This window comes from Periplaneta americana, chromosome 2 (assembly GCF_040183065.1).
Source record: "Periplaneta americana isolate PAMFEO1 chromosome 2, P.americana_PAMFEO1_priV1, whole genome shotgun sequence".
NCBI classification, from domain to species: domain Eukaryota; kingdom Metazoa; phylum Arthropoda; class Insecta; order Blattodea; family Blattidae; genus Periplaneta; species Periplaneta americana.
The window spans coordinates 117,031,472-117,059,261 of NC_091118.1; the positions used below are offsets into that span (position 1 = coordinate 117,031,472).

At 37.6% G+C, this 27,790-nt stretch overlaps 1 long non-coding RNA gene across 1 annotated transcript in view; it reads right to left on the reverse strand.

Annotated features, from left to right (window-relative positions):
* Positions 1-12,910: 12,910 nt before the first annotated feature.
* LOC138694543 (uncharacterized) overlaps positions 12,911-27,790 on the reverse strand; it is a 33,091-nt gene continuing 18,211 nt past the window's right edge. Inside the window, exon 3 of the long non-coding RNA XR_011330968.1 lies at positions 12,911-16,759. This is a non-coding gene — a long non-coding RNA (uncharacterized lncRNA). The remainder of the gene's footprint in view (positions 16,760-27,790) is intronic.

The following is a 27,790-nucleotide window of genomic DNA, read 5'->3' on the forward strand; positions in this document are numbered from 1 at the left end:
TTATCGACTTCATTGACTTGACATGATGGGTGGGGCTTGGTTCTGGCACATCTGATTATATTATTCCAGTCGTCAGGAATTTCAGTTTTTGATATTGTGTTTACAAGTCCCATATTCTTGTCACATTCCATGGAAGAATGTCCCCGAATAGGGAATGTGACATGAATTGAACTGAACCTCTTTTTCTCATGCACCATGTAATGGAGATATTCCACTACTGTATAATTCTTGTTTTGACCACTACAGCAATCACAGAACAATTCTAGGTGGCGAAAGTTAGAAGATAATTCAAATCCGCAATAGTGAACCAAGAATGAAATTACTTCATTAGCACCATTTTTTTTCATTTTTTTTTTCTGTGTAAGTATAGAAAACTGATTTAGAATCAGACAATTGGTGCACATTAAATGAATAAAAAGATAATTGGCGCTTATAATATACAATGTTTAATGAGATGTTTGGTGTTGGCAGATTCTTCTGGTAGTCCATCACTAAACTCTCAACTTCTTCTGATTTCCTGCACCTGTTTTTAGATTTATTCTTACGCTGATAAAATGTTTGTGCCTTTGCAAGATGTACTTTGTTTTGAACATCTAAATGCTTTATTTCATGTTCAATCTCATTCTTCCTGGTTGTATTTCTTATGGGCAAGCTTTAACAACTCAGTACTTAATCCTTTTAACTTGGCTGCACATTCATCGCAAGTACTGCACGTGTCACATCTTGGGTACCTAAATGATATGTTGAACTCAGTGGAGAATAGTTCTATAAGTTTCATAAGTCTGAGAATGTTCATTATAGGCCTACAATCTCTTTACATTGAGGGTTTCAGGAAGATAAATTTTTTAAGTTTTCTCCATTGAGTAATGACTTGAACGACCTTTGAAAGATTTAATATGCTCAATGACTTCGAAATGTGTACCTGTGGATAGTTTGTGAGGACGATTTCCATATTTTCTCCTGTCATCAGTAGGTGCTAATTCAGAAAATTTCAAAGAACGCCGAATTGTTTGTAGTCTCTTCTTCGTTATTCCGTGGACAGATAAGAAGGATTTCTGACACACAACAAAATCACCAATTCTTCCGTCTTGAGCATCATCTTCATTCTTCCTGCTCTTTCTTCGTGATATTAGTTGAACAGTGATGAGGCCAGCAAGGTGAGAACTTTGTGCATTCCAATCAGCCAGTGGATTAAAGTCATGTATTATTTTCTGAATATCAAAGACTTGTAGTTTTTCAAAACATTTGTTTCTGCAGTAACATTCTTTATCGGCTTCAAAACTTTAGGCTCTTAACTTTTTGAAAGCATCATTAACAGGTCCAAACCTCTTCCTCTTTTTTGTATTGATACAAAGAGATTCTGATACAGAGTCACACATGTTTGCACTTCAATTGCTCTAGTAAAACTAACATGAATAATAATAATAATAATAATAATAATAATAATAATAATAATAATTCCTTTGTTGAAGCTAAATTTATTAGTGATTATTGTGAACAATGGATTATGATTTCAAAAGCTATAATATTCAATCCAATAGCAAGGAAAAATGAAAAACTGATTGTATGACCCCCTTCTTTCATTGTTCGACATGGAAATGCCCCCTTCTTTCCCTGTACAAGGAATATTTAACCTGCAATTATTCGATAACTGAGAACTTTCTTCCCCTTTTCTAAGTGTAGAATGAAAACACTTCATATGAAGTATATAAGCGAATGGAAATCTGAATTTTGCCTAAAAGTGGACATCCCCCCTTTTTCCCCTGGACTCTTCAAATGTTGGATACAACACGTTAACTGAATGAAGGAAACTTTACTACTCAAGAAATAAAGAATATGGGTCCATAGATGGAAGAAGAGGAAGCACATATCAACATTGTATGGAGAGTGAGTGCACGCTATCAGAATAAATAATCTTGAATCGCAAAACAAACACGATTCACTTCCTACAACATAGGAAGAAGAAGAAGAAGAAGAATAATATACAGAATTTTGAGTACCGCTTTTATCACTACAACTTCAGGAGATAGGACGTTGTGAATTCTGACACCTTAAAGATTCTGTTTACACTGACAAAGTAGGTTCTGTGTCAATGTGCATCCTTGCAAAGTTAATTATCTCGAAGAACAAATATGAGTAACAATATGAGTAATAAATATGAGTAACGCCGGTTAAAAACGTAGCAACCATTGGTTATGAAACCATGATTAAAAATAACCGTGATTAAAATGTAATTTCTGTGCACCATTCACGATCACCGGTTACTTACACATGGTTAACAGACGCCTCATTAAACCAAGTAAAGTCTATATTGGTACACTTTTCCTACAAAATGACAGAAGGAAAGGATACATACCTCTGCAAAAACTGGTAGTCAACGTCTGGGCATACTCCGTTCTGCATCGAAAATAAAAGTATCCCTATTTTCGTTTGCATTTGTTTGCCTCTACGCGCTGTTATGTTTCCGGGTTGCATTTCTTTGTGAGTTCTAGATATTCTTACTCTTCTTTTGATGCGGATACAACTCATACGGGCTGTTCCATGTGAAATCGGACAACATTTCAGAAAATTTGACCTCGCATTTAAAAAAAAAAACGGTGCTTCTCTCTTTGAAAGGCCTTCACTGGACAAGCCTAATGGTGAGTTAAAATATCCCCAACTAGTATTACTTTTCATTTTATAGAGCGTCAAATTTATCGTACTTCATAAAATTCTTAGCTTTGGAAGAACATTGCTCAAAAACATTTAGTGGTAGAATTTTCAACGACATCTCTTTTTAAAGAGAGTAATAGAATGACTTTGGAGGGATTTTTTTAAATTCTTATTCACTTGACTAGGCAGATTTATTTATTTTACTTTTTTTCTTGACTTAAATAGCTCAAACATAAAAATACGGTAATATGGGCGACTTAATATAGAATAAAACACAGTTTACAGATCCAAAATTTTCTTTGGGTAAGGATGGAAGAAAATAAAGAAAAGAATTCTCATCGTGGATTTCTTCGCCGCGCGGCTCCATCCCACAGCAAGCTGAGCGTGCGCGTAGTTGGCCAACGCTAGCAGCTCGTAAGTTCCGTTATGTGAGTAGTTCACGCATTTGAAAACAACTCGAAATGAAAGATGTATTTCTCTGAATACTAATATAATTACACTAACCTGTTACTGTTTACTGATGGTTACTTCAACACTATCGGCAGCATGGGAGAAAAGTTTCATTTCCAGCTTCGATGTGAAGACAGGTATGAAGGCATGCGATGTTCTTGTTCCAGGCACTGTTTGGGCGAGTTCGAATCTCTGTTCTAACTCTTTTAGTTCAATGGCATACTCTTCATTTGTGCAGTAAGAAACTGTAACTGCTTGCAAATCCGTTTCAACCCATTTGAATAATTCAAGTGGGGTTGTTATTTGTTTATCGACGGGCCTTTGCAGGCTAGCTCTTGCAGCTGATCTCTTAACGGTATCTCCGACACCGTCACACGGTTCTTTGCCGTGTGAAGTTGCGAAAAAATGCCACTGCGCCTCTACACCGAATTCTTTCTCTTGATGGCATAAATTAATGAACTGTTTTCTGTTTTTGTATTGGGAGGCCGCACCGTCACTGAAATAGTAAGTTTCTTCACATTTGCAAATTTGTGTTTTAAAAAATTTACCAAACGTTTCTGAAAGAGGTGAACTGCGACAGAGTCGTGTTTTAGGCATTCAGATATTACAACAAAAGAGACACACTGGAGAGCATCGTAGTTTCTATGGTAAATGACGAAAGGGTGTAATGTGGACTGAAGGTTGTTCCAATGAAATCCGTGAACCTCGTCCTGTAAATGAAGGCATAGTTTTCTGAAAAATAAAAAACTACTGCGTATTTCTCTGGATTTAATTTGGTTTTCCATCAGAGTAATAGTCATTCTGTTGTGCAGCTATGAATGAATGCATTTTAAGCATGTTCAGTTTTTCGGGAAGCACGTGTATAAATTCATCGGGGTCCTTTTCAATTTGTTCGAGACTAGTTCTATCAACACAAATCCACTGCTTGTAGGCTACTTTGTCAATCAGAAACTTATCAAAAATAATTCCAAACTGTTGTTTTAAATTTTCTGTTCCGGGACACTCTGTGCATTTGTTAAAATAACATGAGGGACGTGCAGGATTGCATATGATTCTAGCAACACAATCTTTATGGGATTTTATGGGCAAATCCTCTTCCTTTGTCAGTGCTGCCAAATTTGCTCCGTCGATCATCAGTTTAACATTTTGGTGGATTAGGCAGATACAAACCGTGTGTGTGCCAGAGGAACCCGCTAACACACAATTCTGAGGACTCAACTGTGCAAATTTGGAGAAGCCTACCTTAACAGAAGGATATTTATCTTTAAATTGCTGATACAATTCCATCAGATTGCACAGAACCAACTTCTTCTGAATATGTTCTTTTTTGCCGTCTTCTGTCCTCACTGTCACAAAATCCTTTTTCCCTGGCATCGTCCGACTTACTTCTTCTGAGTGGTAAAATTCATGAACCAAAGTTATTGTTTCATCTATCAGAGACTGTCCCTTCTTCTTGTCTGGGCTACACATTAAAAGTCTAATATTTCGTCTTCAGGTTCTTGCCGAGTGTCACTGCTTTCTGATTGTTGAAAAATTGTTGTATTTAAAGCTGTTGCAATTTTCTTGACTTTAGTTTTCGCGTAGCTACTTCTTTTGTGTCATTCTTCTTTTTCTTAGTGGACTTTCCCCAATAGCAACGAGGGATTGATTTAATTTTGGAATCGCAATTTCTTTCTGAAAGTCATTAGAAGTAGTAGTAGTAGTAGTAGTAGTAGTAGTAGTAGTAGTAGTAGTAGTAGTAGTAGTAGTAGTAGTAGTAGTAGCAGCAGCAGTAGTACCGTCACTTGTATTATCGGCACTATCCACTTCAATAATTTCCTCTCCTGTTCTTTCCTCTGTAACACTTGGGTTACTTGCGCTTCCTCCTACATTAGTTTTATCATTGTGATAGATATCAGAATTGGGATTTGTAATTTGTTCCGCACAATATTTAGAAGTACCGGTAATATCCGTGGGGGATAGTCTAGTCTTGTATAATTGCACGGAACAAGTTTTACACATTCTCACAGAGCTTTTTAAGTTAATGGGAATGTTAAAATTTTCCAATATCCGATTTGGCACTACCTTCAACTTTTCTGTGGTCCTTTTTCTATGTAATCGTTGGAAGGGGTTGAAACAGCGATCTGTCCTAAAACGATTTTCCATTTTGGGCACCCTATAAAAAAGGATTTGACTTTTCAGTACCGATAATGTGCACATGTATTTTTGTAATGCGATTCTGTAATAGCATGATTGATAGCTATAATTCTTGCTTTTAAGGCAATATGTAATCATTATATTACCTTAATATAGTAGTTTTTGTTGAATTTTCTGCAACACAATAAAGGAAAACTTTCAAACACTGGAACTGAATATCCACTGTCACCCTGTAATAATTATACGCAGAACACTGGCTGGTGGGTCACGTATTCGTCTCATTCCTTGTGTTGTGACAACACACCAGCTGTTTCTAGGCCATCTGATAAGAATATTCTGTCTCCTCTCACATCTCCGCATGACGCTGCAGAGAGCGCGTATTTTATAGCGAAATTTGAAATATTTATTTTAAGGCGTTTCATTTAAAATAGTTTTTTTTAAGTATGGTTTTTGTCTCAACAATAACTAATATTATAGTATTTTATATCCATACTTTTTTGGTGGTAACATGTTATAAACCACAAAAACAATATATCCATAATTTCCACAAAGAATAAAATATATGTGTTACACCCCATTAATACACTTACATGTGCACTACAAAATTAGGTATAGCTTAAGTTTTTATTTCGAAACCAGGCATAGTAATACGTGTTTAAAGTAAGAAGAAAATACAAAATACGCTAAATTTTAAGGAATTTTATCTGAAAAAGTACTGGGCTAAGGAAAGCCAAAATTTGTACATTTACCAGTTCCCATATACTAAACGTCTGTACGAATTTTCAGACAATTATGACATGTCATGGATTTTCGTTATCCGATTTCATATGGAATGGCCCATACATATACGTATAGAACTGTAAGGAAATACAGATCACTGCTATATGGATTTGAAGGCTAGAAAGAAGTGCGTAGTGTGACGGATAGTGAGGCTGGCTTACAGTCGTCACGCAACTCACTCCATCATGGGTACAAAACACTTCTTTAGGCTATATTGCATATGGATGCTACTTATAAGCATTTCTATATCTCTATGTGCTGGTAGCATTTGCTGTGATTTAATGTAACAATAATATGTATTCTTGAAGACTGGTTTGTTAATTAAGTTTTAACATTGCAACAGCTACCGGCGTCCCTCAGGCGATAGCACATTTGCCAACTGCGCTCGGAAGTGGGTTCGATTCCCGCTTGAGCTGATTACCTGGTTGGGTTTTTCTGAGGTTTTCCTCAACTCCAAGGACAATATCAGGTAATCGCATGCGAATTCTCGGCTTCACCTCGCCAAATAGCATCCTGCTATCACCGTTTCATCGAACTAAATCAATGGTGTTCGGGTAAAGGGAGTTAAGTCTCTTTTTTTTTGTGCAATTGATTTTGTTCGCCAGGTGATTACACTTATAAGAGGGTGTGAAAAAACTTAAAGAATATTAGCAGTTGATGTGTTTTATTTGAGTAGAAAATTATTTTCAATAAGGATCCGGAGTTTAATTTTCATTTATCTCAAAACTCATTTTATGGCTTATCTCTCTTCACCCAAACACCATCTAAATAACCTAGTAGTTGATACAGCGTTGTTAAATAATTGCAGCATAATTATGTTCTAAGTAGTAACAGCAGAAACAAAGTCAGAGCAGCTATTCTAAAATGACTACGTCTAACAGTGTTGCAGACATTATAACTGTGCTACATTGAATCCCTGGATCTTATTAAGATTATGTTTAATATTATAGTAGTGGGTTATTTTACGACGCTGTATCAACATCATAGGTTACTTAGCGTCTGAATGAGATGAAGGTGATAATGCCGGTGAAATGAGTCCGGGGTCCAGAACCGATAGTTACCCAGCATTTGCTCATATTGGGTTGAGGGAAAACCCCGGAAAAAAACTCAACCAGGTAACTTGCCCCAAGCGGGATTCGAAACCGGACTCAAAGTTCAGGGGATGGTGCGTGTTATCTAAGAGATTTCACAGGAACTGCGAGAAGCAGGCTTCGAAAGGAATGATTACCAATTCATTCGCTATGTACACCATTCAGGAGAATCTTAATTCGTTCCTAATTCCCTATTTGAAAACATTTTTGTAGGTTTCATTTGTGTTCTAAGAAAAAAAAAATATTTTGCATCACTCAACAGGGTGTTTAAAAAATACGGGGCATAATTTCAGGCATGTATTTCCCACATGTAGACAATCAAAATAGTTCATTACAACATGTGTCCGGAAATGCTTCATTTCCGAGTTATGGCCTTCACAACATTGAAATTCACCGGAACGTTTTTCTTTCCGCAGGTCGTTGTCATTGCAGAAGATGTTCAAAATGTCCACCTCCTGCTTGAATACAGACCTCACATCGATGTCTCATTGACCTGCGAACACGATCCCAAACTCCAGGAGTATTGCGTATGCCCTCAGAACATGCCACAATTCGATTCCGAAGGGATTCCAAATCAGGCACCGGAGACGAATAAACCAATGATTTTAAATGGCCCCACAAGTAGAAATCGAGAGGGTTCAGATCAGGTGAGCGTGGAGGCTAAGCAATTGGGCCACCTCTACCTATCCATCGATCAGGAAACCTTCGATCCAAGTACCGGCGAGCCGTACGACTGAACTGTGCAGGAGCGCCATCATGCAAGAAGTGAATGTGTTGACGATTGATCAGAGGAGTGTCTTCTAAAACATGAGGTATGGTGTTTTCTAGGAAGTTTGTGTACGCCTGGCCCGTAAGTCTGTTTACAAGTACATGGGGTTCAACTAATCGATCACCAATGATACCGGCACACATGTTGAGGGAGAACCGCACCTGGTGATGAGATGGAACAGTTGCACGTGGGTTTTCATACGCCCATACATGCTGATTGTGGAAATTTGTTATGCCATCGCGTGTGAACTGTGCTTCATCTGTAAATAAATACTAAGACAGGAAAGTTCGGATTTACACCACACTGCTGCAAGAACCACTGACAGAACCTAACTCGTGCAGGGTAATCTGCTGGTGACAGGGCCTGTACACGTTGCAAATGATAAGGATACAATTGATACTCTTTCAACAGTCTCCAGACAGTCGTATGAGGAACATTGACTTGCAACGCTACCCTTCGTGTGCTGATAGAAGGAGTCATGTTCACAGCCTCCAGAATCTCCTCCTGTACTTCTGGAGTTGTAGATCTTGGTCGTTCCCTTCCCAAACCGGGAGAGTTAAATTTTCCATACTCGCACAGACGGTAATGGAGACGTACAAATGTCTTCCGATCTGGACATTGTCGCTGTGGTACCTCTCCTGGTACAAACGATGAGCCAGCGCAGCATTGCCGTCCGCCTTACCGTACATGAAGTGTATCTCTGCCAGCTCTTGATTTGAATACATGTCGCACAGTCTAACGCCTCCACAACACTGAATGTAACCTTCGCCTCGGAATGAAGTGTCAGAGTGCCCTCTTAATGTCTCCTTTGACGGGAACGACCTGCGGAAAGAAAAACGTTCCGGTAAATTTCAATGTTGTGAAGGCCATAACTCGGAAATAAAGCATTTCCGGACACATGTTGTAATGAACTATTTTGATTGTCTACATGTGGGAAATACATACCTGAAATTATGCCCCGTATTTTTTAAACATCCTGTATATTACCGGCTTTAATAAAATGTAATATATTTGTCATTAATCATTTCTTTCGGCAAGATAATACTTCACAGATTTTGTATACAGTGTCATCTCACCTTATTACATAACAATTTATGCAAGTCATATCTTACTGAATTCATTCTTCCACTCATGTTCTTTTCAGTGTATCTTTGTCTCCTCTCACTCCCCACATTACCCAACCATTACTTTCCCACTTCTCACACTAGCGATGATCCACTACTGGCACCCACCACTCAGTTCCACATCCTCACTTCACTTCACTTCACTTCACTTCACTTCACTTCACTTCACTTCACTTCACTCGCAATTGACATCCTTGGCTCCCCCTCCTATCTAATTTTTCTTTCTTTTATCTCGCACTACTTCCCCACCACACCAACTCCTTAAATCATACTGTTTCTTCTTGTTATCCTTTTTCTTTCACCCTTGCCCCCGGTTCTTTGTCACCCTTCCTGTACTGCCTCGCCATTGTTTTCTCCTCACGCTGTAATTCTCTCTAATCCCCAAGCTTTAATAATATAGTTCTTTACATCTTCCGATTCCCAATACTTCTTATTACATACGTTTCTCTCTTTCTTCCTGTCTATCTCTGTTTTGTAAACCCATTTTAATCATTAAATAACGTATTTTGTATCCAAGTATGGCACTCAGTAAATTCTTTCAACCAGATCTCATCCTCGGCTGCCAGTTATGTAAACGCCACGGATATTACAGGGCGTTCGTCAAGAAAGAGATTTCGCTCAGGTACTATCTGAGCGCCAACTCTGAAACCGTGGCAGAAATGCGACGTGGAACCCGCTAGATTACTATACCTGCTGAGTCACTTTCCCCCGCTCCCCACTTCCTCACATGGCGCGGTTTCAGAAGTGGCGCTCAGACAGCAAATGAGGGGCTTAGAGCAGAAATTGTGTAATTCCATCTAGGATACTTCTGTGTAAAATGAATCTTTGGGGAAAAAAAATTAATAATAAATTGTAAAGAGTATTATTTATTCTTCAATGTTCTATATACACTTTTAATACTTTTATGATCATTGATTAACTTTGCAACTTCTTTACTGTGTTAACTTTTTAGGAAATTATCTGGCTGACTAGTTTCGAAGTGTTATGTTTCATTGCTCAAAGACTAGGCTTTAGACAATGAAGGATAATACCACGAAATTAGTGAGTCAGGTAATTTCCTAACAAATTTACACAGGAAGGAAGTTGTAAAGTTAATCAATGAATATTCATTCACATATATGATTTAATACACAATTTATTTCATTTAAAAATGTAATTCTCATGTTTCTTGTATAATTTCAATATTTAAAATGGACTTTCTGCGTTTGTGCCCTTGAAAGTTCAGTGTAGTAAGAGGATAACATCATAGTCTAGTATATGTAGTCACGAAGCTCAATACGTAGGGAATATGCATCCATAGATAGTTGCTAACCACCAGGATCGCTACTATCGCCTCATCACAGACAATGCGAAATAGTACCGGCACAGTCTATTGTTCTTAGTACTCTCAACAACTCAAGCTTCATGACTGTATATACTAGACTGTGATAACACCTTAGTTTTATACAATTTCGTTATTTTCACTGTCAAATTTCAGCTTTTTTTTGACAGAAGTGCTGAAGAACATGTTGATAAGTTCTGATTAAGTCCATGATACACAGAGCGAATATATTTCACAAGATCTAACATGTATTTCTTCTTTTCCTGTCTAAACGAAGGCGGGCTATTTATAGAATAAATCCTTATGGACATTTTAATGGCCTTCCTTGAAATTAACGTTATGGAACTCATGATCCGAATTGAAGCTCTCTTTTAATTCAAAGATAAGAGATGCTGACCTTCCATAGCGCATAATCTCATCTTCAACCGGCATACATACGTTGTGTCCATTGTTAGGAGTTTTATTTTTTTTTATCTCTTTTTCCAGCTGTTTAGTGGACAAAAATTCAGTTCACTTCATTTCTTCCACTATGAAACAATTTTTATTCTTGTGTTTTTTGTCGTGTCCATCCAAGTATCTCAAGTGTAGCTATACAAATTTTTTCTTACGGCTGACTGTCTCTGTCATACCAAAATCAGCATCAAAAGCTTTATTTCAAGATTAACTTGTGTGTTTCTAATATTGGTGAAGATCAGAGAAAAATATAATACTTTACCACTCTGTCATGGACTTCCGTTGTGCTTTGAATATGTCCAGGGAACATTCAGTACACAATAAAGTGCTGACATTTGTGAGCACTGTAATAATTTGAATAAACATTTCCTTGCAACAGTGAAAAATATGGATATTCTTGCTACAAAACATGTCAATAGCTCTATTTTCATGAAAATGGAGATACATCATTTGTGCTCTGAGCTCCTCAAATGCTGTTGGACTTAACTCATGTAGATCAAACGCGAATGGTGAGGGAATGAATTGAGAGAGGAAACGTTTTGTTTTGCGTAATATGGAAAGGCAACACAAGTTGAAAGGACGTCAAGGTTAGAGCATTAGTAGACCGTATACAACTGCTTCTATCCAGTACAATTCAGTTTAGTTCGTAGTGGTGCACTATACATTACAACAGCGAATATTCATTTATGGTAAGTATATTACGAACAAATCGTACGAAAAGTGTAGAGCTATGTTTTTGCAATAGGATACAGAGAAGGTGTGAACATTAAGAAACCTTGGGTCATAGGTAAAATGTTGGAGATGATGGAGGAAAGGAAGCAATGGAAAAACATCAATACGGAATATGATACTACCAGGAAACTAAACAACAAAATAAGAAGAGAAACTGACAACGCACTGGATGACAGAGAAATACATAGAACAGAGGATCTAGAGAGGAAAGGAAGATATGATTTAATGTACCGAGAAGTTAAATGTTTGGACTTCACAAATAACAAAAGCAAATCTATGTGGTTGATAGAAGACGAAATAGGAAATGAAATAACAGACAAACAAGGACTAGTAATCACATGGACGAAATAAATATAAGAGTTACATGAAACAGGGAATCGTCCAGATAAGTTAGCCATAGAAGATGAAGCAACACTATCAGAAGATGAAAAAGGATTTTCTATTTTAAGAGAAGCGCTTAGGGAAATGAAGAATGGGAAAGCAACAGGAATTAATGGAATCCTCATTCAACTAGTGAAATGCTTGGGTAAGACAAACAGGAATTTATGTCATTATGCAACGAAATATGTGAGAAAAGCGAATGGCCTGAAGATTTTACGTAGACAGTGTTGCTTCCAATACCGAAGAAAAATACCAAGAAATGCAAGGAGTTCAGAACTATCAGCCTGATATTGCACTCGGCGGAGATTCTAAGATGAAAGGACTGTTGGAAGAAGAGCAGTTTGGCTTCAAGAAGGGAAAAAGTACGAAGGATGCAATCGGACTACTACGAAAAATAGGCGAAAAATACCTAGAGAATAATAAAGAAGTGTATATAGTATTTGTGGATTTAGAAAAGGCGTTTGACAGAGTGGACTGGAACAAACTGATGGAGATCCTGAAGGAAATAGGTGGATTGGAAAAACAGAAGGCTGTTCAGTAACCTTTATATGAAATAACGAGTCAAAATCAGGATAGGAGAAGAAATGTCTGAAGGAAGTGATATAAGGAAAGGAGTACGACAACGATGACTTTATCATCTACCCTGTTCAACATCTACTTGGAGGATTTGGTAAAGAACTGTTTTTATAACATGGGAGGGGTAATAGTAGGAGGAAGAAGAATAAAGTGCATAAGATTTACTGATGATATGGCATAGTTAGAAGAAGAGGAGACGATACTAAGGGATATGCTACAGGAGCTAAATGACAGTTATGAGTAGTATTGGATGAAAATAAATTCAAACAAGACAAAGACCATAGTTGTCAGAAAAAAAAAATAAAGAAGAACAACTTGCGAATACTAATGAGGCAGTAGAACAAGTGGACAGCTTCAAATATTTGGAGTGTAGGCCTACTATAAGCAGTAACATGAGCTGCTGCCAGGAAATCAAAAGGAGGATAGCAATGACAAAGGAAGCTTTTAATATAAAACGAAACATCTTCTGCGGACCTCTGGAAAAATACCTAAGGATGAGACTAGTGAAGTGCTTTGTGTGGAGTGTGTCATTGTATGGGGCAGAAACATGGACATTACGACGAAGTGAAGAGAAGCGACTAGAAACATTGTTAAAATGTGGATATGGAGAAGAATGATTCGTATGAAATGTACAGACAGAATAAGGAACGAAGCTGTGCTGGAAAGAGTGGATAAAGAAAGAATGATGTTGAAACTGATCAGGAAGAGGAAAAGGAATTGGTTGGGTCACTGACTAAGAAACAACTGCCTTCTGAAGGATGCACTGAAAGGAATTGTGAACGGGAGAAGAGTTCGAAGTAGAAGAAGATATCAATTGATGTAGGACATTAAGATATATGCGTGATATGCGAAGACTAAGAGGAAGGCAGAAAATAGGTAAAATTGGAGAATGCTGGGTTTGCAGTGAAAGAACTGCTCTGGGACAGAACATGTATGTATGTATGTATGTATGTGTGTATGTATGCTCTATGGCCTTAACTCTGCCAGCGAAAATAAAACATTATTATTATTATTATTATTATTATTATTATTATTATTATTATTATTATTATTATTATTCATTGGCATTACGGCCCTTATAGTTTAGCCTTAGCCTCCCTCAGAACATCCGACCAATCACTCCTGTCTAATGCTCGTGTTCTCGATCTCCTAATTCCAACTTTTGTTAGCCAAATACATATCCTTATTCCGTTTGCCTAGTCGTCTCCGATGATCAGTTCGGCTTGCTTCTTTGGGTTTCTCAACGTTAAAATTTTTCCGGGATTGGGTTGTCAATCCAAAGCCCAACCCCCAACCTGGAGGGCCAGGGAACCTTCTGTTAGGGTTTCCATTCCTTAGCCGAAAAAATCCCGTTTAGGCGCCGGATATTCGCCTTGAGTCTTCCTAAAGAAGACCTACTGGTATTCTTTTAGTGATAGCCATTCCTGAGATTCAAAAATTCACCTATTCGGCTTCGGTGAATTCTTCAGGGCTACTACCAGCTGTTTCTCACCGGTTTCTCATGTATTGTTGTTAAACATGCCGGGGTTATTTATCGACCAGCCAGGTCTATATCCGCCATGTTCTGTATAAGCAGGGCCACCTCTTGCAGGATGTGGTTCTTCACCACGCATGGACTGTCTTGGCTATAGCGTCCTCGGCAAAAGATCTTGCATATGCCTCAGCTTAGCCCTGGGTAGACGAGGACCAGTGCTGAGTCAACCCCATGCAAAGGTACTACCTCTGTCATCCCCTTGACCCCATTATTATTATTATTATTATTATTATTATTATTATTATTATTATTATTATGTATATTAATAATGCCTGATGCAAAACAAGACCACCTACTTGTGCAGAATGAAGATTTAGCCTCATATTGTCTGTATCTCACCACAACGCAATTTTTACCAGAAATGGACATACAATAGAGCCTATTTGTGCTTTAAGCCATCGATATATTTGAAGTCTAATTAGATTCGAGCTAATACAATAGATCATGTATATTATTAAATAATAGACCTATTTAATTCAAGAAAATTAAGTCTGAACGTTAATATTACCGTATTATCGTTAGCCATATGACAGGCCTAACGAGAAATCAACTGTTACTTTACTGACAGTAACTTTTTATTAAATAATTCACAGAAATTGTGATGGAAAAATACAACTTCCCTCTCCTCTCTCTCTCTCTCTCTCTCTCTCTCTCTCTCTCTTCCTCTCTTTCTCTTTGCCCTTCTCTTTCCGTCTGTACCTTTGGGACAAATAATTTATACGTCACAAAACTTTAGATAGAGGGAAAAGAGATCACGAGAGGAAAGGTCGGAGAAGATACAAGTAAATAAACAGACTGACATAGGAACATACGAGCGGACGGTATAGATAAGAGTAAATAAATGACTAGATCGACACAGCCAACAAGAAAATAAAACTGAATATATATATGTCTCTCTGTAATAATCAAAGGGGTGGTTGCACGTATATTGGTTTGTATTGTATCGGGTGTTCTTTTGACGATGATGACGTTCATGCCGTTCGGTTCCGGATATTTCTTTTCTTTGAGGTTTCATAACATCTCATCTATTTCATGAGTCGTGAAATCCGGTTCAGCTTGAGTATCAGGAAGAAGATTTTCAGAGGTCAGAGTTCTAATATATAGTTGCGTCTCACTGTCTGGTCTGGGGCGTCGTCTGGGAATAATTTGTTAAGAAGAGCGGCAGCTGTTTCTCCGTGCGACTTTGTTTTTGTTGAGGATCCATCATCTGGAAGTAATGTTGATTTTACTGTTTGACTTAAAAATCCTACTTTGTAGCAGTAGCCGCTGGTGGCCAAATAATGAGTGTGCTACAATCTCTATATCGGCCTACTGTATACACTTACATATATTTATCTTAATTTGAGACTCGCCTAGTGACGAATTACCCTAGTGTTAAACGTTAAACCCTCCATCTTGGACATTATACTCTTTTCTATTGACAGTATTGTAAGAACAGTGAGGCGATCCTGGGACATAGTGTTCCTTAAAAATCATCTTTCTGGCTCAGCAGTGGTCATTGGTGTTGTACCAAAAATATTTAACAACTTCGTTACTTCACAGAATAGATCCTGTGAATTGTTGGAGGCTATGTATTGTAACAATTGAACAGCTCCATCTATATTTCGGAAGTCGAGTCTTCCATATAGAATCCCAAGTTGTGTCTTTAACATTCTTTTGTTCAGTACAGTATAGCTGTTGACAGCAACTTCAAGTTCGCGTTTAGGAAAATTATGCAAAAAATTGTCAAAAAATTTGCTGTTTAACAATTTTGTTAAGTCTAGGTAGCTTAAAGACTGGAAACGAAGAGTAGTTTCCTGAATTATACGGTCACATACTTCCTTGGCTTCAATTTTCGGATTCCATTTTCCGTCGCTTGCTGACTGATTCAGGAGAAACCTAAAAAAACTAGTAGATGGCAGCAGCAGTCGGACACTTGAATTACCAAATACATTGTACATAGTTCCGAGTTCTTCCACAAACAAGCATTCTTTCGTTACGCTTTACTTTTGCAATCTCCAAGCTGTGTTGTGCTGAAGCTGACTACAGCACTTCCCCGCGTAAAAATAGCCAATCAGAGCAGTGATTTCAGCTTCGCACATGCGCAATAATTATCTACATTCTCATGTAAGTTCTGAGTAGCACAACGTACCCCCTGAGGCACCAAAAAACGAAGAGCGAAGACTAAACACTTTATAACGCGTCATGAACATAACCACGGGAAATTGTCAAATGACAGATTAAATACTATGACATTGCAAATACATTATTTAAGAAAAAATTATCATTGTACTGTAGCACATAAGGACCGGCCGCCCCTGCTTTGTAGATCATGTATACTTTCGACGGCATGTCCCTGGTGTGCTCGGTACAAAAGTTCTTCCAAGATTCTTGTTTGGCTCTCTCTCTCTCTGAGGCCGGGAGGGGAACAACCCTATGCATAGCGACCTAGGTCTATTGTGCGTCTTGGGATGAGTTGCAAGCCCATCGAAAGCACTCATGCCGAACCGACCTAACCTCGAACACCCTAACGACCAGTCCCTCCATCCCTCTAAGTCCGTGTACCAGTCCACTCAATATCCCCTACCCCACAGTCCCCCCTCAAAAGGTCTGAGGTGTACGCCTCCCTCACGTCTGGCCAACACGGTCTGAAGTGTAGGCCACCCCCCCGTCGGGAAGGGAGTGAGTTCCGCTGCTGGGTCACCAACTACCATGCATTGACATATCCATGGAGGCCGGCCGAGAGCGTCAGGAACTTCGGAGAGCCGCCGCATGCGCAATCTGAAAACCGATAAAGAAAACCGGCATAATAAGGAAAGGGTGATGACGGGGGAAAGGAAGTGGCGAGAATGAGTGGGGTTCCAAACGCCTGATAAAGTTACCTGATACTCATCCATAGGAGTGAGGGAAAAACCCCGAAAAAACCTCACGCAGGCAACTCGTCCCAAGCGGGGAAACGAACCCCGGCCCGCTGGGTTCTGGAGCAAACACGCTACTACGAGACCACAGCGGTGGACTTTGGCTGTAATGAGTTCTGTTCTGTACCGAGATCTTTGAAACTTGGGCTGTACAGATAGCTTTTAGAGTAAGGTTCTTGCATCTCTACGCTGTGAACCATTTACCTCTTTTCTGCGGATTTGGCGTTCAGGAGACCACCACGGTATAAATTTTGTTGTTGATAGGTACGGTGGGAAGCATATTTTTTTAGTTCATTCAGTTCTGTCCAGATTTGTGAAGTGGATAATTCTAGTTGTGCGGTATTGCAATCACTTTTATCAATTTCGAATTTCACTATGCTGTCATCTAGCGACTGCAAAATAAGTCACGTTATAACCCTTATGGAATTGCATGGAGCAACTGTACTTCCATCTAGCGGTCATTACCAAAAAATGCCTTTTCGACGGTGGCGGCTCTGGTGGTTGTTCTCATTTTATGTTGCCATTTTATAACTTGGGAATGGCCAACCTGATATTATATCCGTATATGATCAGTGGTATCCGTTCCGGGATCCGTGGTGCAAAAAAAAAAAAAAAGGCAGAGTTTGAAATACTTACTGTAACAACACCATGAGCCACAGCTGAATGCTAATGTTAGTAGTAGTTATGCCACGAACCACTAATTTGTAAGCATGACCGATAACTCTACCTCCCCTCGCTACAGACATGCGGGCGCCGAAGTTACATATGAAAATAGCCGTGCTGCACGTCTTCTCTCAATAATATCTCGGCACAGAGAAAAGCTATAGGCATGTGCTACCACTGGATTGATTTATAATCGCGAGTTCTGCAATATTAAAGTGATAATAGGCACGTACGATACACTTTGAGTGAACAATAATGAAAAATTTCTTGTGAGCTGGGACTAATTTCGGAATGTCGTTTCATATGAAGAGAAATCATATTGTTCCTTCATTAATTACTTCAATTATTATAGATCTTTACTCTCATTTGTAAACCGAAACAACAGTAATATAACATTCACACTAACACAACTGTAGTTTCATTCCCGAAATGAGTGACGTATTCTACCTGCCGGTGTATGCCTGATACACCGAAGAATTTTTCTTCTCTTCCTTACTCACTTCTTCTATCGCCCCATCTTCTCAACTGGAACTGGATTCTATTTTAAACTGCTAATCCTCCCACAAAATTCCGTCCTCACTACCATTCATGTTATTGGAAACACTGATCTTTTACATCACTTCAAAATTGACTTAATGCTAATCCTAGTGCGTGAAGCTGAGAGATCATCTCCACAGCGATAACGACTAAATCAGTATTAATTTCTGGTACCTGCTTTTTTACTTTTTTTAAAGCGGCTACACACGATCCAATCTGCAGGGTCCGATTTGCAGAGACCCTGCCGATCGGGTGGTGTGTAGGCACAGTCTACTATATACAGTCACGAAGCTTGAGTTTTGAGGGTGCTAGAAACAATAGACTGTGACGGTACTATTTTGCATTGCCTGTAATAAGGCGATAGTAGCGATCCTAGTGGTGAGCAACTATCTAATGTTTGCATATTTACTACGTATTGAGCTTCGCGACTGTATATACTAGACTGTGGTGTAGGCTTGCTGGGACAACAAACCTCGTGTCGGGTAATTGGTTCGGGCAGCCACCCAATCTCCCGACTCCCCCACTCCAACACCCTGCAAGTTGGGTCGTGTGTAGTAAGATCGGGCTGATTTCTTGTCAGTTGTAGCTTGCAGAAGTGGCGTTTATGAAGAATTGAGAGCAGTGACAGTGAGTGCGACGTGAAATGACGGAAAAGGAGAAAGAAGTCTGGAGGGATATTTTTGAACTGATAAAGATACGCCTTCTTTATGGGACATTTCAAACGCAAATTATCTGAACAGAGATATGCGTAATCAGACTTTAGAAATTTTTCTCGAAAAATATAAATTATGTATCGCACAGCATGCCAACATAATATGATCAACGTTATCAATATGCATATCTATGCTTTGTCGAAAATATGAGAAGAGTTTAAAAGTTTTCTTATTTTTAAGAGGTTAGGTACAGCTTACAGCAGTAAAATTTTGGAAATATTCAACATTTTTTTCCTCCATTACTGTATCTTGTACAATAATGAAAACTAATATGTTTAAAACACTGTCTTTCTGCTTACTTACTTACTGGCTTTTAAGGAACCCGGAGGTTCATTGCCATCCTCACTTAAGCCCGCCATTGGTCTCTATCGTGAGCAAGATTAATCCAGTCTCTATCATCATATCCCACCTCCCTCAAATCCATTTTAATATTCCCATCTACGTCTCGGCCTCCCCAAAGGCTTTTTTCTCTCTGGCTTCCCAACTAACACTCTATATACATTTCTGGATTCGCCCATACGTGCTACATGCCCTGCCCATTTCAAACGTCTGGATTTAATGTTCCTAATTATGTCAGGTGAAGAATATAATGCGTTCAGCTCTGCGTTGTGTAACTTTCTCCATTCTCCTGTAACTTCATCCCTCTTAGCCCCAAATATTTTCCTAAACACTTTATTCTCAAACACCCTTAACCTATGTTCCTCTCTCAAAGTGAGAGTCCACGTTTCACAAGCATAAAGAACAACCGGTAATATAATTGTTTTATAAATTCTGTTTTTTGACAGCAGACTGGATGACAAAAGCTTCTCAATCGAATAATAACAGGCATTTCCCATATTTATCCTGTGTTTAATTTCCTCCCGAGTATCATTTATATTTGTTACTGTTGCTCCCAGGTATTTTAACTTTTCCACCCCTTCAAAAAATGAATTTCCAATTTTTATATTTCCATTTCGTACAATATTCTCGTCACGAGACATAATGATATACTTTGTCTTTTCGGGATTTACTTCCAAACCTATCTCTTTACTTACTTCAAGTAAAATTTCCTTGTTTTCCCTAATCGTTTGTGGATTTTCTGCTAACAAATTCACGTCATCCGCATAGGTAACTGTCCTTCAGCTATATGAAAAAAATATTTTTACTATCAAAAAAAATTTTTACTTTTTTTTTCAAAATTCAGTTCACTGTGCAGTGATGATGCGTTTCTCACATAACTCAAGAACTATCCAACATTCTGTGATGAAATTTTTTTGTATATTTATGCATGTCATATCTATAATATGATGCAAGATCACTTGTCTACCGTTGATAGATTGTCTGATAAAAAATAATTTCATTTTAAAAAGTGGCCAAACATCAGTATTTTCTATTACACAAAATAAAAAAAAAATATTGTTTATTAAGGAATGTAGTTGAAATAGCATGATATTGTAAACATGAGTTTCAGAAATAAAATAAAAAGAGAGAACATGAAAAGTTAACAAGTTTTTAAGTTGTGAGGGAAACGCTTCATCACTGCACAGTGAACTGCCAACATTTTTAATTTTGAAAAAAAAAAATATATATATATATATATATATATATATATACAGTATATATATACAGTATATATAGACCTAAATATTTTTTTAATCGAAAAAAATATTTGTTTCATATAGTACCTGTTTATCGTTCTGTAACAACAAACTCAATGCAATTCCAATTTTTTGAAACTTGGAAAGTGAACGAGCTATGATATATCTTTTCACAACGGAGCGGATCAGCCTACTGCAGGTTGGGTCGTGTGGAGAGCAGAACCAGATCGTCCGACCCAACCGCCCTGCAAATCGGATCCTGCAGATTGGGTCGTGTGTAGTCGCTTTTAGTTGTGCAGTTAGAAAAAAGAATCACGAATTAACATTCCATACACTCGGCGCCTTTTATAAAATTGAGTTCTTTTTTCACTGAAATGGACTATTATAATACGCGTAAGATTTCTACACTGCTGCGAAAATATATCGTACCAGCTTCAGGACAGTACGACATAATAATTTACTGTACACCGAAATAAGAAGGCAGACTTTCGTTATCTTAACCCTTTCAGCTCCAATAAGTCCATTTGGAATCACTAACATTTCTGTAATCTCTGACTCATACGATTTGCCTGATGATTGCGACGACGATGCTCTTTCTTGATGTTACTATTATTGTTACGGCTTCATGAAGAGCCTGGACAATTCGTCCGTTTTCTTTAATAATGATAATGTCAATTACGATTCAATGGTTAACTCAAAAATAAGTTACCACCTATTAATTCGGTGGAATATGTTTTGGGGTTTTATGCTTCTTATACGTAGCAACATTACAGTTCCCAATATTATAAATTAATACATTTTCATTTCCTCTTGTTTGTATATAAATATTCTTGGTAATAAATCGGATGTATTCAGAAACTGTAGGCATTTCAAGATCGTCGTGCATCTGTATTTGTCTTACATAGAAGTCATAACCTCCTATTATTCGATTCTATGGGGTTATTTTACGACGCTGTATCAACATCTAGGTTATTTAGCGTCTGAATGATATGAAGGTGATAATGCCGGTGAAATGAGTCCGGGGTCCAACACCGAAAGTTACCCAGCATTTGCTCGTATTGGATTGAGGGAAAACCCCGGAAAAAACCTCAACCAGATAACTTGCCCCGACCGGGATTCGAACCCGGGCAACCTGGTTTCGCGGCCAGACGCGCTGACCGTTACTCCACAGGTGTGGACTCCTATTATTCGAAATACTTTATTTTGGACCACTTGTAGATGAAGTGAGATAGTATTCGATGCAAATCCCGAAGCCGGTGCTATATGTCATTTGACTTCGAATATACAAAGTGTTTCATAATTCCTATTACAAACTTCTAGGGGTTGTAGAGGGAACTAAGTAGATAAAGTTTTGATTAGGAACCCATGTCCGTAAATGTATCGTTCTGATGCAAAATAAGTTTGAAGATCGAATCAATTTCACATCTCCCACTTGACTAGAGACAATGAGTTTTTGCCAGTGTGCACTACAAGAGTGGTTCCACGTACCGCCTAACGGGTTCCAGGTACTTGACCTTCCTGCAAGGGATACTGGTAGAGTTATGTTAAGATTTGCCACTGGCACTACGTCACTAAATGTGGTTCCAACATGATGGCGCACCCGGGCACTTTTCTCTTGCCGTCCGCGAACATCTCCACCAAACATTCGGGGAAAGGTGGATAGGTCGAGGTAGTTCAACTCCTTGGTCACTATGGTCGCCAGATTTAACTCCTCTCCACTTTATCCTTGGGGCCACATGAAGAACCTTGTTTATGAGACTCCTGTGGTGCACACTGGCAAGAGCTCATTGTTTCTAGTGAAGTGGGAGATGTGAAATCGATTCAATCTTCAAACTTATTTTGCATCGTTCCGGACATGGGTTCCTAATGAAAACTGTATCTACTTAATCCCCTCTACAACCTCTAGAAGTTTGTAATAGGAATTATGAAACACTCTGTATACACAGTTTTTATGTATAGAATTAGCTTACATCGTAAGGAGAGGACAGTACTTAAGAGCAAAGGCATGATCTGTTTTAGACGATTTAGAGCAGCGTTTTTATTTTTCAAAATGTGTTCTTTCCTGTTCAGACGTCAATGAAGAAGATTCCCCCCAAGTATTTAGTTTTCAGTACATAAGGGATTTGAAAAATTCTGAGGAAAAGAAATGGTGTTAGTGCTGCTTGACATTTGGTGAAAACTAGTACGGATGTCTTTGTATTGTTAATTTTAATCTTTCATAATTTACCCCACTTGTCAATCGAATTGAGATTTTGTTGAATCACTCTGTGTGTATGATATATTCCATTTTCTTCGACAATAAATCACAGTGTCATCTACATACATTGCTAACTGAGTAGAGTCATGATAGGGAATATATGAGATATAATAGGTAGATAATAAAGTGTTGGATATAAGACGGAACATTGAGGAACACCTTCTAATATGTACTTGACTGAAGATAAAGATGTCCGGATTTTGACTTTGAAAGTACGATCTGACAGTAAAGAGGATATAATGATAATATCTGAAGGAATTTTGAGCTCAATAAGTTTTATGATGAAAGATGGGTGGAACGGAGAAAAATTCTCTCCGGCACCGGGATTTGAACCAGGGCTTTCAGCTCTACGTACTGACGCTCTATCCACTAACAAGCAAACATTTTCATGGGGGCAGATAAAAAAGTTACATTTTTTTCTTCCACCATGCTAATAATGTCAAAACAAGTGCTTATACAAATTTTGGCCACTCGACAGTAAGTACGAGGCCGTACAGAAAGTGATTTTACCTGGGGCCGTTTACAGAAAAAAGCACAATTTCATGGAAAGATTTACTGGAACAGATACAGCAATTGTTGTGCTATTTTTCAACATATTCCACACCAGAAATGAGACATTTGTCATACCAGTTCGGATCTCAGGCGGCAGACTTCTAAGACTCAAGAATTCAAAAATTGATCCCACGGTATGACAAATGTCTAAATTCCAGTGAGGAACATGTTGAAAAATAGCGCAACAATGCTGTATCTGTTCCAATAAATCTTTCCATGAAATTGTGCTTTATTCTGTAAACGACCCCAGGGAAAATCACTTTCTTGACGGACTAGTAATTGCGGTCAAGTGGCCAAAACTTGTATAAGCACTTGTTTTGACATTATTAACATGGTGGAAGAAAAAATTTAACTTTTTTATCTTCCCCCTTCAGAATGTTTGCTTGTAAGCCACACCGGATTCCCATCCCGATGTCGGATCGAATCCTCTCAGTTTAAGTTCCACCTCTTGGGTTCCCTCTACTGGCCTACTCTCATGCACTGCGTCAGAGATGTGTGACAGTGGCACAATGTCCACATATGTGCAGAGGTGCACTCGTTATGAGTGATTAAGTGGCCGGGATCCGACGGAATAAGCTCCATCTTAATTCACTAAGTGAATATTTTTCGCATATCATATATTATTATGATGTACCGAAGTACATATGATATTTCCGTGCAGATATTCTGCGTCATCATAAGATGAAAGATGAGAGGAACGTAGAAAAATGTTCTCTGGCACCGGGATTTGAACCCGGGTTTTCAGCTTTACGTGCTGACGCTCTATCCACTAAGCCACACCGTTCCACTCAGCTTTCATCATATGATGACGCAGAATATCTGCACGGAATTATCATATGTACTTCGGTACATCATAATAATATCAATAAGTTTTGCTAGAAGGCCTTTATGCCAGAATGTCCTGATGATTCCATTCGGTATCCTCAGAAGTAATTTCGTTCTTTACCGATAGAGTGCAGCACCCGCCAGTTCCTTGGCCAGCTGTTATTAGGAAGAGGATTGTTTTGTTTTTTTTGTTTCTCCATGGTGTCTCTATGATCTTATGCATCCATAAATTCAGGTAAGACAGGGTTAACCACAGTCTACTATATACAGTCACGAAGCTTGAGTTTTGAGGGTGCTAGAAACAATAGACTGTGACGGTACTATTTTGCATTGCCTGTAATGAGGCGATATTAGCGATAATAGTGGTGAGCAACTATCTAATGTTTGCATATTTACTACGTATTGAGCTTCGCTACTGTACTATACTAGACTGTGGGTTAACTCCACACGAAAGGCATTCTTTATAGCCTAATCCCAAACCTTATTTATAAATTTACGGTTGAATTAGATATATTTAATTAATTTTACACAAATTCAGTTACTAATTAGTATATTTCAATAAGTTTTATATTTACGAAAATGGGCATTTAAGAATTGAAGACGTCCAGGAGTATGGAGTTAAATTCACATTAATAGAATTAATACGGAGTGTATAGTATATATACTCAGTATAACACAAATACAAATAACACTGAGAGATGGCTCTGGAGGAGGAATTGTGATTAAGGATTGTCCTCGAGGTATTCCATTTGCATTAGTGTGAAACAAAGTAGTGAACAGTCTTCTTCACATTCCCAATTAAAATAGCTTCTATAATCATAACCGCGATCATATTTAGGCTATTTTCATTAATTAGTGTAATCTAAAATCGGCTTTGTTAAATCAATAGTCAGTTACAATAGTAATACAATTAAAATAGCATACAACAAGGTACACGGTCCACACCTGTGGAGTAACGGTCAGCGCGTCTAGCTGCGAAACCAGGTGGACGGGTTCGATTTCCGGTCGGGGCAAGTTACCTGGTTGAGATTTTTTCCGGGGTTTTCCCTCAACCCAATATGAGCAAATGCTGGGTAACTTTCGGTGCTGGACCCCGTACTCATTTCACCGGCATTATCACCATCTCATTCAGACGCTAAATAACCTAAGATGTTGATAAAGCATCGTAAAATAACCTAAAAAAAACAAGGTACGAACATGATAAAAGTATCGAATTTGTTTGTATTGTTAAAAAATTCCTCAATAGAATAAAGTGAATCAGCCGCCAACCATGAATAAATATCGTCTAAAAATGTATTACACTCTAATTAAACAACATTTTGAGGTAATTTATTATTAAACAAATCAATACCCATAAACCAGTACTTTTGCGTGGTTTTATCTAGGAACGTTGGTCTTGTGCTTATATCTTGTGTCATGCTTGTGAATATTCTGTCTAAAATCACGAGTATGGTAACTACTTTTCATATAAATTAGAACAGTATAACAGATTAGCAATAGTTAAAATATTAAACTTAATTTAATTTAATTTAATTTTAAAAAATATACCATGCAACTACAATTCCAGTGACTGGAAAAATATTATAAGACAGTACACTGTCCTTTTAGATTCACTAAGTTCTTAAATTAGTAGAGAATTTGTGTGGAAAACAATATTTTCGGTTCTGTTAAAAACAGAGACAGTACTTTTTACAAAAGAAAGAAGTGTTGAACATAAACGTCCATTATTCTATCGAGTTTCTTTCCACAATACTTCAAATATCTGAAAATTGTTATTGAATCTGCAAAATTTACAAAAAAAAATCCTATTGCACATTGATAGGCTTATGTCAGGATTGTCATATAATAATAATAATAATAATAATAATAATAATAATAATAATAATAATAATAATAATAATAATAATAATAATAATGGATTCAAATCTGTCTTCGGACAGTTGATTAAATAATAAAATACTGTAGCTGCACACTGCTATAACAAAATCTATTGTTGCTTAAGGAGAAAATTCTCGTAAGCCTAATATTTTTTTAATTTGAGTTTTTGGTACCGTTGATGTGCATCTATCGTACCTGCAAAGTCTCCTAACCCACATTTTAATATTAACAGCGGAAAAGTAAAAATTTCAATACCACTTAAGCCTGCAATTAACGACGAAAAAAAAAACAGTTTTTTCATTCTCCTATAAAATTTTCATGTTGTAGAATACGAGAATTTGCACATTAAGTGACGCTATTCTATGTTATGGCTCAATTGTCTGGTGGCCCAGAATCAGAACAGTAACAACAAGAAGCTCATTCAGCTATGTTAAGTGTCTTTCCTGCCTTGTATTACTGTCGCCATGCGTGCAACCTCAATTGCAGCAATGGGAGCACTTCTGCACATTTCCCCTCTTAATAGGGTCTGTCTGGTGGAATATGTCCGGAAGATTACTTTATGACAGCGAACTAGAGATATATGGCCACTAAAACAGGAATTAGTGTACACACACTCGCATTTTAGATGAGAATGGTTGACTGAATAGGTATACCTCCTACATATACCTTAAACACACACTTTTATGTGTGAGCAAATTGTGAAATAGTCAGTGTAATATATTATTTATGTACTAGCCATACCCGTGCGCTCCGCTGCACCTGTTAGAAATAAATATAAAGTAATTACTTAATTAAAATAGGACATTTGCTCCAGTAGAAGGACAAATCGTTTAATATGTTACTTAATTGAAATCGTATTTAAATAATTAAAATGCGATCATTTTGGTTCAGAGACCACTCATTTGGTGCAATGACAATTTCTTTAAAATGTTTCTTACTTGTTATTACATGCAACCATAGGTTAATGAAGATTGACATAATATCATTTAGTTTTAATGTGTATATTTTATATTACTTGCTATATGTTTCCATTGAATTATGATAATAACTTAATTTTAACCATTGTTTTCTACGTCTTCAGTAAATGGTGCTTGGCCCACTATGGTTCTGAACCCTTCAAATAACTTAAATAATGATACAGCATAAACAGTGATATGTAATTATATTTCTTTCTTTCGAAAATGTAAGAATTCACTATCTCCTATGTACCATTGCCATGGAATAAATAAATGTGTTTTTTCTTCCTACTCAAAAATTTTATATTTTGCACATAGGAATTACTGCAGGAACAAAACCGCTACAATCTGAGGCGGCGGTGAAAATGTATTGTATTGTTATTTTAAAAGTCTATCATTCCTATCAAAATTTTGCATAGAATAAAAGTTATCGGAAATCATTTTTAAAGAAACTTTTGTTATGTAATATTTTTCACAAAAAAAGCAATAATAAGCGAGATATTTCGATTTAATTCAGGCCCCGTTAAATGAAGTATTTTGAATACCATATAGCCTAAAATCTAAATTACAACGAACTTCATTTATATTTCAATTTTCATCGAAATCCGTTCAGCCATTATCGCGTGAAAAGGTGACAGACAGACAGGCAGGCAGGCAGACAGACAGACAGACAGACAGACAGACATACAATAAAAAATGTCAAAAAAGCGATTTTCGGTCTCAGATAACGGATGTACTCCAATAAGTAAGTTTTTAATTTGTTGTGGGGGCTCTTGTATCTAAGAAGGAACAACTTTTACAACAGCGCAACATAATCTGCTTGACTCATTACCCAATTTTTTTCTTGCATTTATTGCATATATATTTTATGTGTTTTAACACGATTCAATTGAGCATAGTTAAAATTTGAATTATAAAATAATGGATTGCTAAGCT